The sequence below is a fragment of the Drosophila arizonae genome, chromosome 3, assembly GCF_054131065.1.
Source record: "Drosophila arizonae isolate 15081-1271.41 chromosome 3, UAZ_ARI_1.0, whole genome shotgun sequence".
Taxonomy (NCBI): Eukaryota; Metazoa; Arthropoda; class Insecta; order Diptera; family Drosophilidae; genus Drosophila; species Drosophila arizonae.
In genome coordinates, this window is record NC_142923.1 from 11,207,110 (window position 1) to 11,218,576 (window position 11,467).

An 11,467-nucleotide genomic window follows, 5' to 3' on the forward strand; every position below is an offset into this window, starting at 1 on the left:
TTTATAATATGGTTGGCTTAAACTTAAAATTAGAGACTAACGAAATACGATAACGATTTAGCTTAGTTTAACCACTAAGGAAATTTTCTTATTAGTAAAGCCTGTCAGTGTGCTTAAAATATTAGGGAAGCCATACATTTTTGCACCCTGAATCAATTCGAAATGGAAAATCAGAGAGAGTTTATTTGAATACTTATTATAATTATTTTATTTTTTTTTATTTTCATAAAATTCTATAAGACACTCAGTCATTCAAATCGCATAAATACATATTTATATGCGGTTCTATTTTTCTTTATATATTTAAACTGTTTTAGAACAACTTAAAGTTATTTATTTTGCCTTTAACTTGTGATATGAACATTATTTATTTATTTATTTTTTAATTATATATAACAATATTGAAAGTATTTATTATATTTAGTTCTTAAAATTGGATTCCTTTTATTTTTTTTTTATTTTTATTTTTATTTTATTTTATTTAATTTTATTTATTTTTTTTTTTTTTTAATAATAATAATCAGTAATTGAATTTTCTTATAAAATTACTTAAAGTATTTTTTTCATTGTGTTTTCTACTTGAATAGGTATTTTAAAATCGTATTTTCTTATTGTTTTAAATGCCTTTAAAAGAATTGAAAATATTTATTATTAAAATAGACACACTTAATAAAATTTCATGACAGTTTATCCTGAATTTAATTATTTCATTGGTGCAGCCATAGTAGAAATTTAATTAGACTTAAAAGTCATGTTTATATGTATAAAATTTTGAGTTATAAATTCCATATTGAATATTAAAATGTATGTATAAATATATATCATTAACAAATTTGTTCTGCGTAAAATATATCCAAAATATATCTTGCAGTTTCTTAGTTGCTAATCAAAATTGATATATTTGACACTCATCAATTAGATTTATATCACAAAGCATTAACTTTTCACAGCTACTATCGCTGGCTTGCTTTATCGATTGTGATTCAAGCATCAATTCAACAATCTCTGCTTTGCATCCGAGCTATGACAGCTCAGTTGAGTTTTGGATTAATTTCTATGTGATTAGAATTGCATTATGATGAAATCATGCAAACAATCCTACAAATATATTAATAATTTATTTTTAATCAGCGCCAACAAAGCCTCGCCCCGAAAATGACGACAGAGCGGGTCACCGTCGACCGTATTAGCTCAGTTATTTTTTATGGCTGTCACTGTCAGCATTCGTGTCCATGAAGTGAACATTAAAGATTAACAGTGCTGAAAGGCCGCCCAAAGGGCTATACGCCCGGCCCGATTGGAAGGCGGGGCAGCAAGAGCTGCACCTTAATACAGCTGAATATGTCTGTAATAAAAATGCTTCACGTTATTAATAACACTTGGGCAGGGGTCGACCCTGGCAGCGGAGGTCGGGCCTGCTAAGTAGTGGGCCATTTCAATATCTTATGCATAAGCCGCAGAGCTATGGCCGGCTCCAGTTGGAGGTCGCTGCTGCTGCTGCTGCTACTGCTGACTCGTGTATAAATACCACAGAGCAAATAAACACGCTCAGCGCACGGCCAAACAATATGGGATATATATTGAAAACGTGCATAGCGAGGCCTGGGCCACTTAAGGCGACCCGGCGACGAAGAAGACGACGACGACGACGACGACGGTGATGGTGCGGAATGAAAGGCAAACTTTACACGCTAATAAAATGGCAGGCACGAGGAGAATGAATTGAAGATCGGGCGAGTGGGGCGAGTGGGGCGAGTGGGGGTAGTCGAGGCAGTTGGGCGTTGGGCGCTGGGCGTCAGCCAGAGCTGAGCACAGCTGGGCGCCTTTGGCATTTTATGTGGCAACACAAAAGGCTTGGCCAGGCCAAATATGGGTTTATGGCTTGTAAAAATCCATGTTAATAATATTAACAATGCGAAGGCGTGCCACGGCGACGGCGTAGCGTGCTGTAACCTGAAAAGAAAAGGGTAACTAACTAGCGAATTGGGCCACGTCACTGGCCCTATCTCAGGCTCAAGGCTGCAGCGGCTCTCAGCAAACTTTATCCTTTCATTGTGAATACCATATTTGTGGCCCCTCTGTGTATGTGTGTGTGTGTGGGGTTGCAAAACAAGGCAAAAGCAAATAAACCATAAGCTAAACTAAAAATAAAATGAAAACCAAAAAGGTAAACGTCAACTGTGGCGCCGCATCATTAGTGTCATGTGGAGGAGCTATTTATATAGATATATTTTATTGATATGCATAATAAATCAAAAATGCTTGCCAATAAATTTATTATTGATTATCTGCACACGCCGACCCCGACAGGACGAGCCACACACCTTGACAAAAAGGCAACCAAAAAAGGATAAAAAAAAACGTGCCTCCACCTGCCACATTATTATGGCCTGGCAGTCAACAATTTATCAACATCAACTCAAAAGGAACTATAAATTACCTAAACTGAAATTGGAGATAAAAACCTGCCCCGAGTATGAAAAGCGAAGACTAAAAACACACACCCCACAAAAAAAAGGGCAAGTCTAAGAATGCTTTGACACTTACTTATGAACGAAGACAAAGGAACTAAATCCAAAACTGCTTGAGACATGAAAGACAAAGCACTCGAAAGCTTAGTAGAAAAATTTTAAAAATTTATAATTATACTTGTTTAATATTCCCAAATAAATGGATTTTTTAAAGTTTAAAAGAGGTCTCCTTTATACCTTAAATTTATTTACATATAAGTATAAAGGAAAAATATATTTTTTTTTTAGCAATTGATTGAAATTTGTTAATCTTTTAACTAATCAATATAAAATACATATATTACTATTATTGAATTAAATTAAAAAAAAAAACAAAATTTTGTTTAACAAATCACTATTCTAACTAGCTCAATTGTTATTAATACATTTAACTTTACTTATGCTAGAAAATAATTAATATGCCTCCTTTAACTGTTCAATAAAAATTAACACGATTATTATTGAATCAAACTGTGGATAAATTAGACTTTTGGAGCTCTTTCCGTCTGGCCTGCCAAGAATAAAAAGACAATTAACCAGATGGAGTTTCAGCATGATGAAAGTGCATTAATATGCTCTCACTAAATACTACTATACTACATACTATGCTACTACTATACTATCTGTCACAGCTCGTATAAATCTTCGTCGATAATTCTCTTAAAGGCAAACGTGATGATTTCAGTAATTTAAAAATTATTACATAAATATAAATCCTACTTATTAAACTTAACTTAATATTAGCTATACGTTTTTTTAAAACTAATTTTCCCCATAAATATATCCATATATTTTACATAAATAGTGACTTGAAGTAATTGCATTTATGTATAGAATGCATACAATATTTTATTTAATTTTTTTAATATTTGCAGCACACTTTAAAATTAGTTTTAAGACTTAAAAATCAGAAAAATCAAAAATGGAAAATATTTCGAATATTTCTAGCCCAAATGCATTCGCTTGCTTGATGCTATCCTAGTCAAGCTAGAAAATTAGAGCGAGGTCATTCTCGACTTTTAGCCTGCCTACAACTTCTGTTGTCGTTGTTATTGTTCTTGTTGTTGTTGTCGTTGTTGTTGTTGAGGTTGGTTTAAAGGCCGAACTTGTTTGGCGCTTAGTCGCCCATTCCCAGTGTCGCGCCATAATCAAAAGCAAATTAACGCCACCTCGCCTGACAAGGTTTAATTTTTTCTTCACTTGTTTTTTACGTGCGCCCGCAGTTCGAGCTGCTGCTAGTGCTGCTGCTGTCATCGTCGTCCTCCTGGTCGTCCTGTGCGTCCTGGCGCACTGCAACTGTTGACAAATCTCTTTTTAAGAGCGCGCTTAAAACGTCGTTTGAACGTCGTTCTCTCTTATTTTTTTGCACTTTGTTGTTGTTTGTCGCTTTGCCGCTTTGCTGCTTTGCCCGCTTTGCAGCGCGTATCAGCGGGCTAAAGCTAAACCAATCAATATTTAACACATTTAACCCTTTTTGCAGCCATGGCGGCTTTGATGCCAGCCTCGAACAAGTCGCCCGCCACAGCTCGCCCTTCGCCCCTCGCCCACACGCTGATCGTTCTGCGTAAAATTAGCATAAAATTTGAATTTTAGAGCCAAGTGAAGCGTATGCAGCGCGTGATTGACAGCAGTCAAATTCAATTGAAGCAAAAAGCCAAACGCAACGCGCCTGACGCGCCTGACGCGCCCGCCCAGCCCCAAATGAAATAAAACAAAATTTAATTCAAATAAAACCAATTTAGAGCGCCCCGTCGCCGTCTAACCTAACCTTTTGGCCATACTAGGTTTTTGGCGACCTTGCGGCCAAAACTTTCTGCAGGGCGCAAAAGTTTTTCGCATTTTACTGGATTGGCTGGATCCAAAGGATGCGCAGCACCCACATTGCCAACGTGTCGCAATTGACAAGGAGTCGGATGGCAGGGATGGCGAGAATGGCGGGATGCCCACCCCCAGAAATCTGATTGCCTAGAGTGATCTAGGGGTGGCCCAGGGTTGCCTTGGCGCGCGTGGCACAGCGCGAAATTGACTGCAGGGGCTCAGTTGGCTGGCTGCGTATCAAATCTTTATCGCTTGCTTTTGAAGATTTACGCTGGGGAAATTTGATTTTAAAATGGCAATTGCCAGCCAGATGTATCCGCATATGAATTAAATCAAATATTGCAAGCGACAAATGGGCTCTTTAGAAATCGACAAAAACAAGGACATGTTTTCCACAAATTGATTTAGTACACAAACTCGAAAAGGAAAAGGATTAACTAAAATATATATTTGATTTAATGAAGCCTAAAATATTCATCAAAATTAGCTGTATTATGTAATATAACATTTATACTGCATTGGCATATCATCAAAGAAACTATAAATATAATTTCATCTCTAAGGAAAAATGTATATAATAATATTTAAAATGGCAATTCACTTACAGCATATATTCCCAATTAATTAGCTCTGGTTACGATTCCAGGCGGAGCAATTGTAAAATAAATATTCTTTTATAATTCAATTTAAGCCGAAGAGCGCATGCAACAGGCTGCCGCTGCTGCTGGAGTTGGCTCCAGAGCACTCGAGTCGTAACAATGAAAATGAAAATAAAAAATAATCATATAACGTAGTTGCGCATACGCACTGTGCGCATCAAATTGAGACGCAGCAACTACAATGGCTGCTTTCAGCGTTCATTCGAAACGAGTTGAGCCCGGGGCGGCGTGGATTGGGCCGAGGTGGGGGCAATAGCAACAGTTGACGTTTATGGCTGACATGACGCAGCTCGCCATTTCGTTTTTATATACCATGTCCATACAGATATCTATATGGGGGCACACACACATACACACGCACATACGCGAATCTGTCGGTGCGAGCAGCGTTTTCAACTGATATCCGTTACAGCTGTGCGACGAATGAGTAACTCCCATATCCCATGCTAATAGTAGAGTGACAGAGAGAGAGAGAGAGAGAGAGAGAGAGAGAGAGAGAGAGAGATGGGGATATGTAAGAGGAGTCAACCACATTTGCCAGTTGCTGTGGTTAAGCTCTGCGTGCAACATTTGCTATAAAATTCATTTGTAGCAGCAAATTGGAATATTTATGAACGTACACGCATACATGCATGTACATGCATATTTCAGAGCTGAGCGTATAAATATTATTGTTAATGCTGAAAACGCTTAGAAATAAATTAAATCAAATGAGAGCCCCAAAACACACACACTCGCACACAAATACATGCAAAAATACGCTTTGTTGCGGCTGCTTTACTCTTTAGTCAAGTTGAGGTGAATTTGACGAGAGCTTGACAAAAGCAAATGTGAGCTCATCTACTAGCATTTCCATTTAAATGTTGTTGTAGAAAAGGTAATTGAATTATGCAAAAATAAAAGAGCTTGAGCGACATGAAATGGAAAATAATATATTTAATTTTTAATTTTTTACGTATATCAATAATCAGTGCGCCATCAACTTTTAGCTATAAAATTAGGTAAAGAATTTTGACAAACAAGCTCTGAAAGTGGATGCAAATAGTATACAGACTCAGCTGAAAATATATATAAATACATTTTAAAATGACTTTTACATGCAAAATCTAATTCTTTCTGTGTTTGTTTGTAACATATTTTTAAATTCATAATTTAATTCAATATTTATTTCTGTAATTTTTCTGTAATCTTTTTACTGCTGCAAGTTTAATTAATCATACAAAATTATTATTGATTAATATTTTAATAGAAGATACAAGAAATTCAATAAATAAATACATTTTGAGAATAAAAAACTATGTTGATACTACATATACAATCACAAATAAAGTCTGAAAGCAACTAATTGGTACTATAGGAATAACCATTTACGAGTTTAATAATCTCTGATTTGAAATCTCTAATTTAAAAGGAAAAATAAATTTAATTGAAAACGGTATTTATTTTTAAAGCAATTTTCCATGGACTTAAAGTCAACTTATAAAGCTCCACGCACAAGCTAACTTTTTCTCTTAGTTCGAACATCGTTGTTTGCGAAACTCTCTACCAATTTAGAAGATAAAAACAATATAGGGAATTCAAGGCGTGCCAGCAGCAATCGCCACAAATCATTTTCCGTTGCATATTAGCGCGCGTTTTTCCAACATTTTACACGCTTTCCCTAAGCACAGTGTTTGGAATTATAAAAAATAGTGCGCAGCGAAAGTGGAAAAACATAACGACAAAAAACAACAAAACAACAAAACAACAAAAGCAACAGCAACAACAACAACAGAACTGTATTATGCACTTTGTGAACCCTTTTATTTAGCTTTTTTGTAAGTGTGGGTTAGGGTCGGCACGAGAAGCGCTGGCTTGAGGGGCTCGAGGTCGCATTATAGGAATGCTTAAGGGGAGAAAATTGGATTTTTCATGTTGAATGGTAACGAAAAACAATGTGCGCATGCCATGACAGCAGGGCAATAACAGTAAAGCCGGCAACAAAAAATAATAAGTAAGCATTAAAAATCAGAAAAAAAAGTAAAAAATGAAAACAAAATTATATATATATATACATATATATGTATAACAACAGGCAAGAGCGCGCCAGCAACTACAACAATAACCAACAAAAAATGTTAGATATGCTGACAAAGGTAATACAATAAATACGAAATGACTTCTTGTTGTTGTTGTTGTTACTGTTAATGTGAAATTTTCCGTAGCACACTTTTGGACTGCCATTTTTGAGCAGCACCCGAGGAGTTTGTTTTCGTTTTTACTTTCTTTTCTTCGCACTTTTTTTTAGTTAGGCATTTTGTTCTTTGTCTTTTTTTTTTTTTTTTTTTTTTCTTTTCTTTAATTTCATTTGGCCATTGTTATTTATAAAACATTTGATTTTATTTTATTAGCCATAAAGCGCATTAGCAGTGCCAAGTTCTCAGCAGTCGAGGCAGAGGAGCAGGTGCATAATCAATTAATTTGAGCGAAAATATTGTTTGGAAAAAGATAAGCAATTACGAGCGATTTGTTTGATTGGAAACAGTATGAAGAAACTGTGAAGGGCTTTTGCTATTACTAAAATAGACGTTTATTGTCAATTTTAGAGCTAGAGCAGATTATATTTACTCAACAGGATATATCTACATCTCTTTCCAAGCAAACTAAATATTTCAGGTGAAAGCAAGAGCCCTTCAGGCTCAAGGACTAAGATGAAATTAACGAACCTCAAAGCGATTACAGGCCTAAGGGAACATCTAAGCAGAAGCAGGGGCAGACAATGCATTGCAATGGTAAGAGAGATAAGTTTTAGTCCTAGATTATTTTTAGTTGGAATAGCTGGAAAGAGCTGTTCATAGGAAAGTAGATTGTAAATATTTGATACATCTCGATCAAGCAGACTAATGAGAGCAGAGAATACTTAGCTACCTATTCAAAAAGCAGCATAGATCATCGCAGGTATCGCATTGTAAAGTCTTGATCTCTTATATAATAATGTCTGTCTAGCTTCTGCTTCAGTTAGATCATGCCCAAGGCCTTAAAGCAAATGATATTTTATTAAAGTAAATTTCATATATCTATTCATTTATGTCACATGACATTATATCCAACGCTCACAAAAGCCTTTACCGCCTTGATTTTATATCTTGACTAAAACTTTGTACTCTTTCGATTTTATCAACGTTTTATGAGCGAAGCGTATGGAAAGCAATAAAGTGGCGCCTAGGTGAATTCAACAACAATTCCATAACTAGGTGCATCGATTCAACGGAGCGATAATGAAATTTGATTGTTGCCAACAGAGAAGTCTCATTTCGGACGCCAGAGAACAAATAGCCAACCATAGAAATTGCAGCGCTTTTGCACGCTAAGCACATCAAAATCCGATTGGCTGCACACCACTAAAAGGCACTTACGAACCACCAGACCGACCGACCGCCCACTTCAGCATTTTGTTGCTACACATATTGGCATTAGACTAATCCACACAGCCACGCAACAACTTAGTTATTGGCCACGAGCAGACAAAATGGATACGGCACAGCCACAGCTGAAAGAGGAGCCTCTGAATGGCTTTCAATGCGACTGCAGCAACAGCAGCAGCAACAACATCTGCTGTTGGCCAACAAAACAGACGAAATGGTGACGCACATTAGCTGGCGCTGGTCCGTCTCTCCGTCTGTCCACGCCACACACGGCTGCGGCACAACATTAAATGTGTGCCAGCACAAAGTAGAACGGGGCATGGACTGGACTCGACTGGCCTGCGACTATCACTGGCCTGGCTGCATTCCTAGCTCATCTTCTATTGCGGCAGCCAATTTTGGCCGTGTGCTCGCTCTGCACTCCAGTTGTTGACCATTATCAGCTTCATTATGTGGCATTAGCAGCCGGGGCCAGAGCGGAGGCAAGCTGCAATTTTATGTGCCAAAAAGTTGCATGCAATTTATTTGTGGTCACTCAGACACTCACACATAAGCTCTCTCCTCTCTCTCTCTCTCTCTCTCTCTCTCTCTCTCTCTCTCACGCACACACACTCGTCATTTCATTAGCATAATATACGACGCTTAAGCTCGTTAACTGGAAAATTTTAATGGCTGAAGTGAGCAAAAAGCTCGTGATATACTCGCCTGTTATCAGGCGCTGGCTTATCAGTCAAGTGCCTGCTCAGCTGGAGCCGCACACGCGAAAACTCCTCCACTCCACAACTGCGTCAGCTTAGAGCAGATAATGCACTAATAGCCAAGCAGCAGCCACAGCAGCAGCAGCAGGAGGAGAAATAGCAACAGCAGGAGCAGCAGGAGCCACGATTTATTCCATTAAACTGGTTGCCAGCTGCCCGATAAATTTCCATGAATGCAATCTCCAGATACGAGTTCAATTGCTGACGTCAAAGAGGTCGCTACAAATGGCATTTATTTTATGCTTTTATACTCTATCGCCCAAGGCTATTCGAATACATTGATTGAATGGAAAGTTTCATATCGGATGAATGTTTATTTGTATATTGAGTATATCTATATTTAAACACGCCTTTAGCCTGCGCTGTGTTTATACAAATTATGAATTTATGGTTGTTTCGATATGAGTTTGAGATTCCTGTAACTTTTATTAGATTTAATTTTATTTGCACTCTTCAATCATATCTGAGAATAGAGTATTAAACTGTGTGCCCATTGCCACGGCCGAAATTTTTACCATTTTTATTTCCCGTCTCGTCGTAAACCAATCATGCGCTGGCAGCAAAGTACAGTTATTTGCCATGTCTTTTAATTGCACCGCCAATAAATTTTATGGCTTCATTTTCAAACTTTTCATATGATTCACAGTGAATATATATAAATATATACTATATGGCTATGGGGGAAAAATGCACGTGACCCTCGATAAGCATTGGCATACTCCAGAATCGCTGATAAACAAAACACTTGAGACTCTAAGATCCCTGAGTCGACATCGCATTGTTGTAGGTCTAATGCACAAAATCTAATAAAATGGAAATACTACAGAATGGTAAACCTTGAACATTCCACAATCTGCAGCAAGTGTAATCAGCAGCTCGACAAAGTGGGCGCTGAGCCGTAAATGCAATCAAAGCCGAGAAATCCCTTTGTAATCGTAGCACAAATAAACTGCGCTTCGGCTTTATACCTTTTTGATTCAAGCATTTATCAATTTCGAAATATGTTCAGGAAAAAAAATTATTGGACACACATAAGAAATTACGAACTTTTCAAGAAAAATATCAAATTATAGCTCACGTTGTTTTACTAAATTCACGGCCCTCCTATAAATCATTTGTAAGCTTAGCACTTACAAAGTGAACTTTTATTATAAACAATCAAAATTATTTATAATTCAATAAAAATATCTTTTAAAATCAAATCTAAATTTAATTTAATTTAAAATCAAATTAATACATTTCTTTGAATTTCTTTAAATTGTTTATTTGCGCAAATATTTTTTTATTAATAGTAGACATAGATCTATTTTTTAACTATATTTATTTATAACAAAAATAGTTGTATAAAAAATGTGTTTATTTTTATTTACTTATATAGTTGAAATTTAAAAAATATATATTTTATTATTATTATATTATTTTTTTTATAAATATTGTTTATATACTTTTTGAAATTGTTAAAAATAACTATTTTGGCTTTATTTATTTACTTAATTAATTATTTAATTATTGATATTGTATATATTTTTTTTAATTATTAAAAGTATTATTTCTTCACTTCTTTTCCTGATTTAAATTATTATTATTATTATTTTTTTTTTTTTTAATATGTTTTTTATTAAGATTGAATATATAGTTTTTGATTGCTAAAAATATTCATCATTGCTTCATTTCATAGCAACAATTATAGAAAACAAATTTAGCTCAAATTTACAGATAAGAAAGTCATAAATAAACATGTCTAATCTTTGAAATCTATGAGTAGTTTAAGATAAGCCTAATTAAAAATTGAACTTTCTGTTGTAGAGCACATATTTTTAGAAAAAGAAAAATAAGCAGATCTCGTGACTATTTGATTAGAAAAACAACAGAAACAGAAACAACAGAAAAGAATCTAAAATAAGATTGTTAAAGTAAACGAATCAGTCAATTTTCAGACCAAAATAAAATAACAATTTGTAAGAATGTAATAGGAAAACAATTGCTGACTATACTTTAAAATATTTGATACAACGAAACTGTAAATAGAATATAATTATCCAAGTAGAACACAAGCTACTTTATATTTATAGAACATTTCCAAATTATCGCACTGCCATGATCGATGATATAACAATATTAATAGAACATGTGCTGCTTTCCAGTAGAACACAATTGAAAGATGTCACACTTCAACGTCTGATAGCCGTCACATGATAATAGCCCGGTCGAGCACTTTGTAGTTGGGCACTGCAATTGGGCAGTTGAGCAACTCGAGCTTATGCTTAATCATTGATCCCATTGATATGGCGCTTTGGCATGGCAGCTAGGGTAAGTTA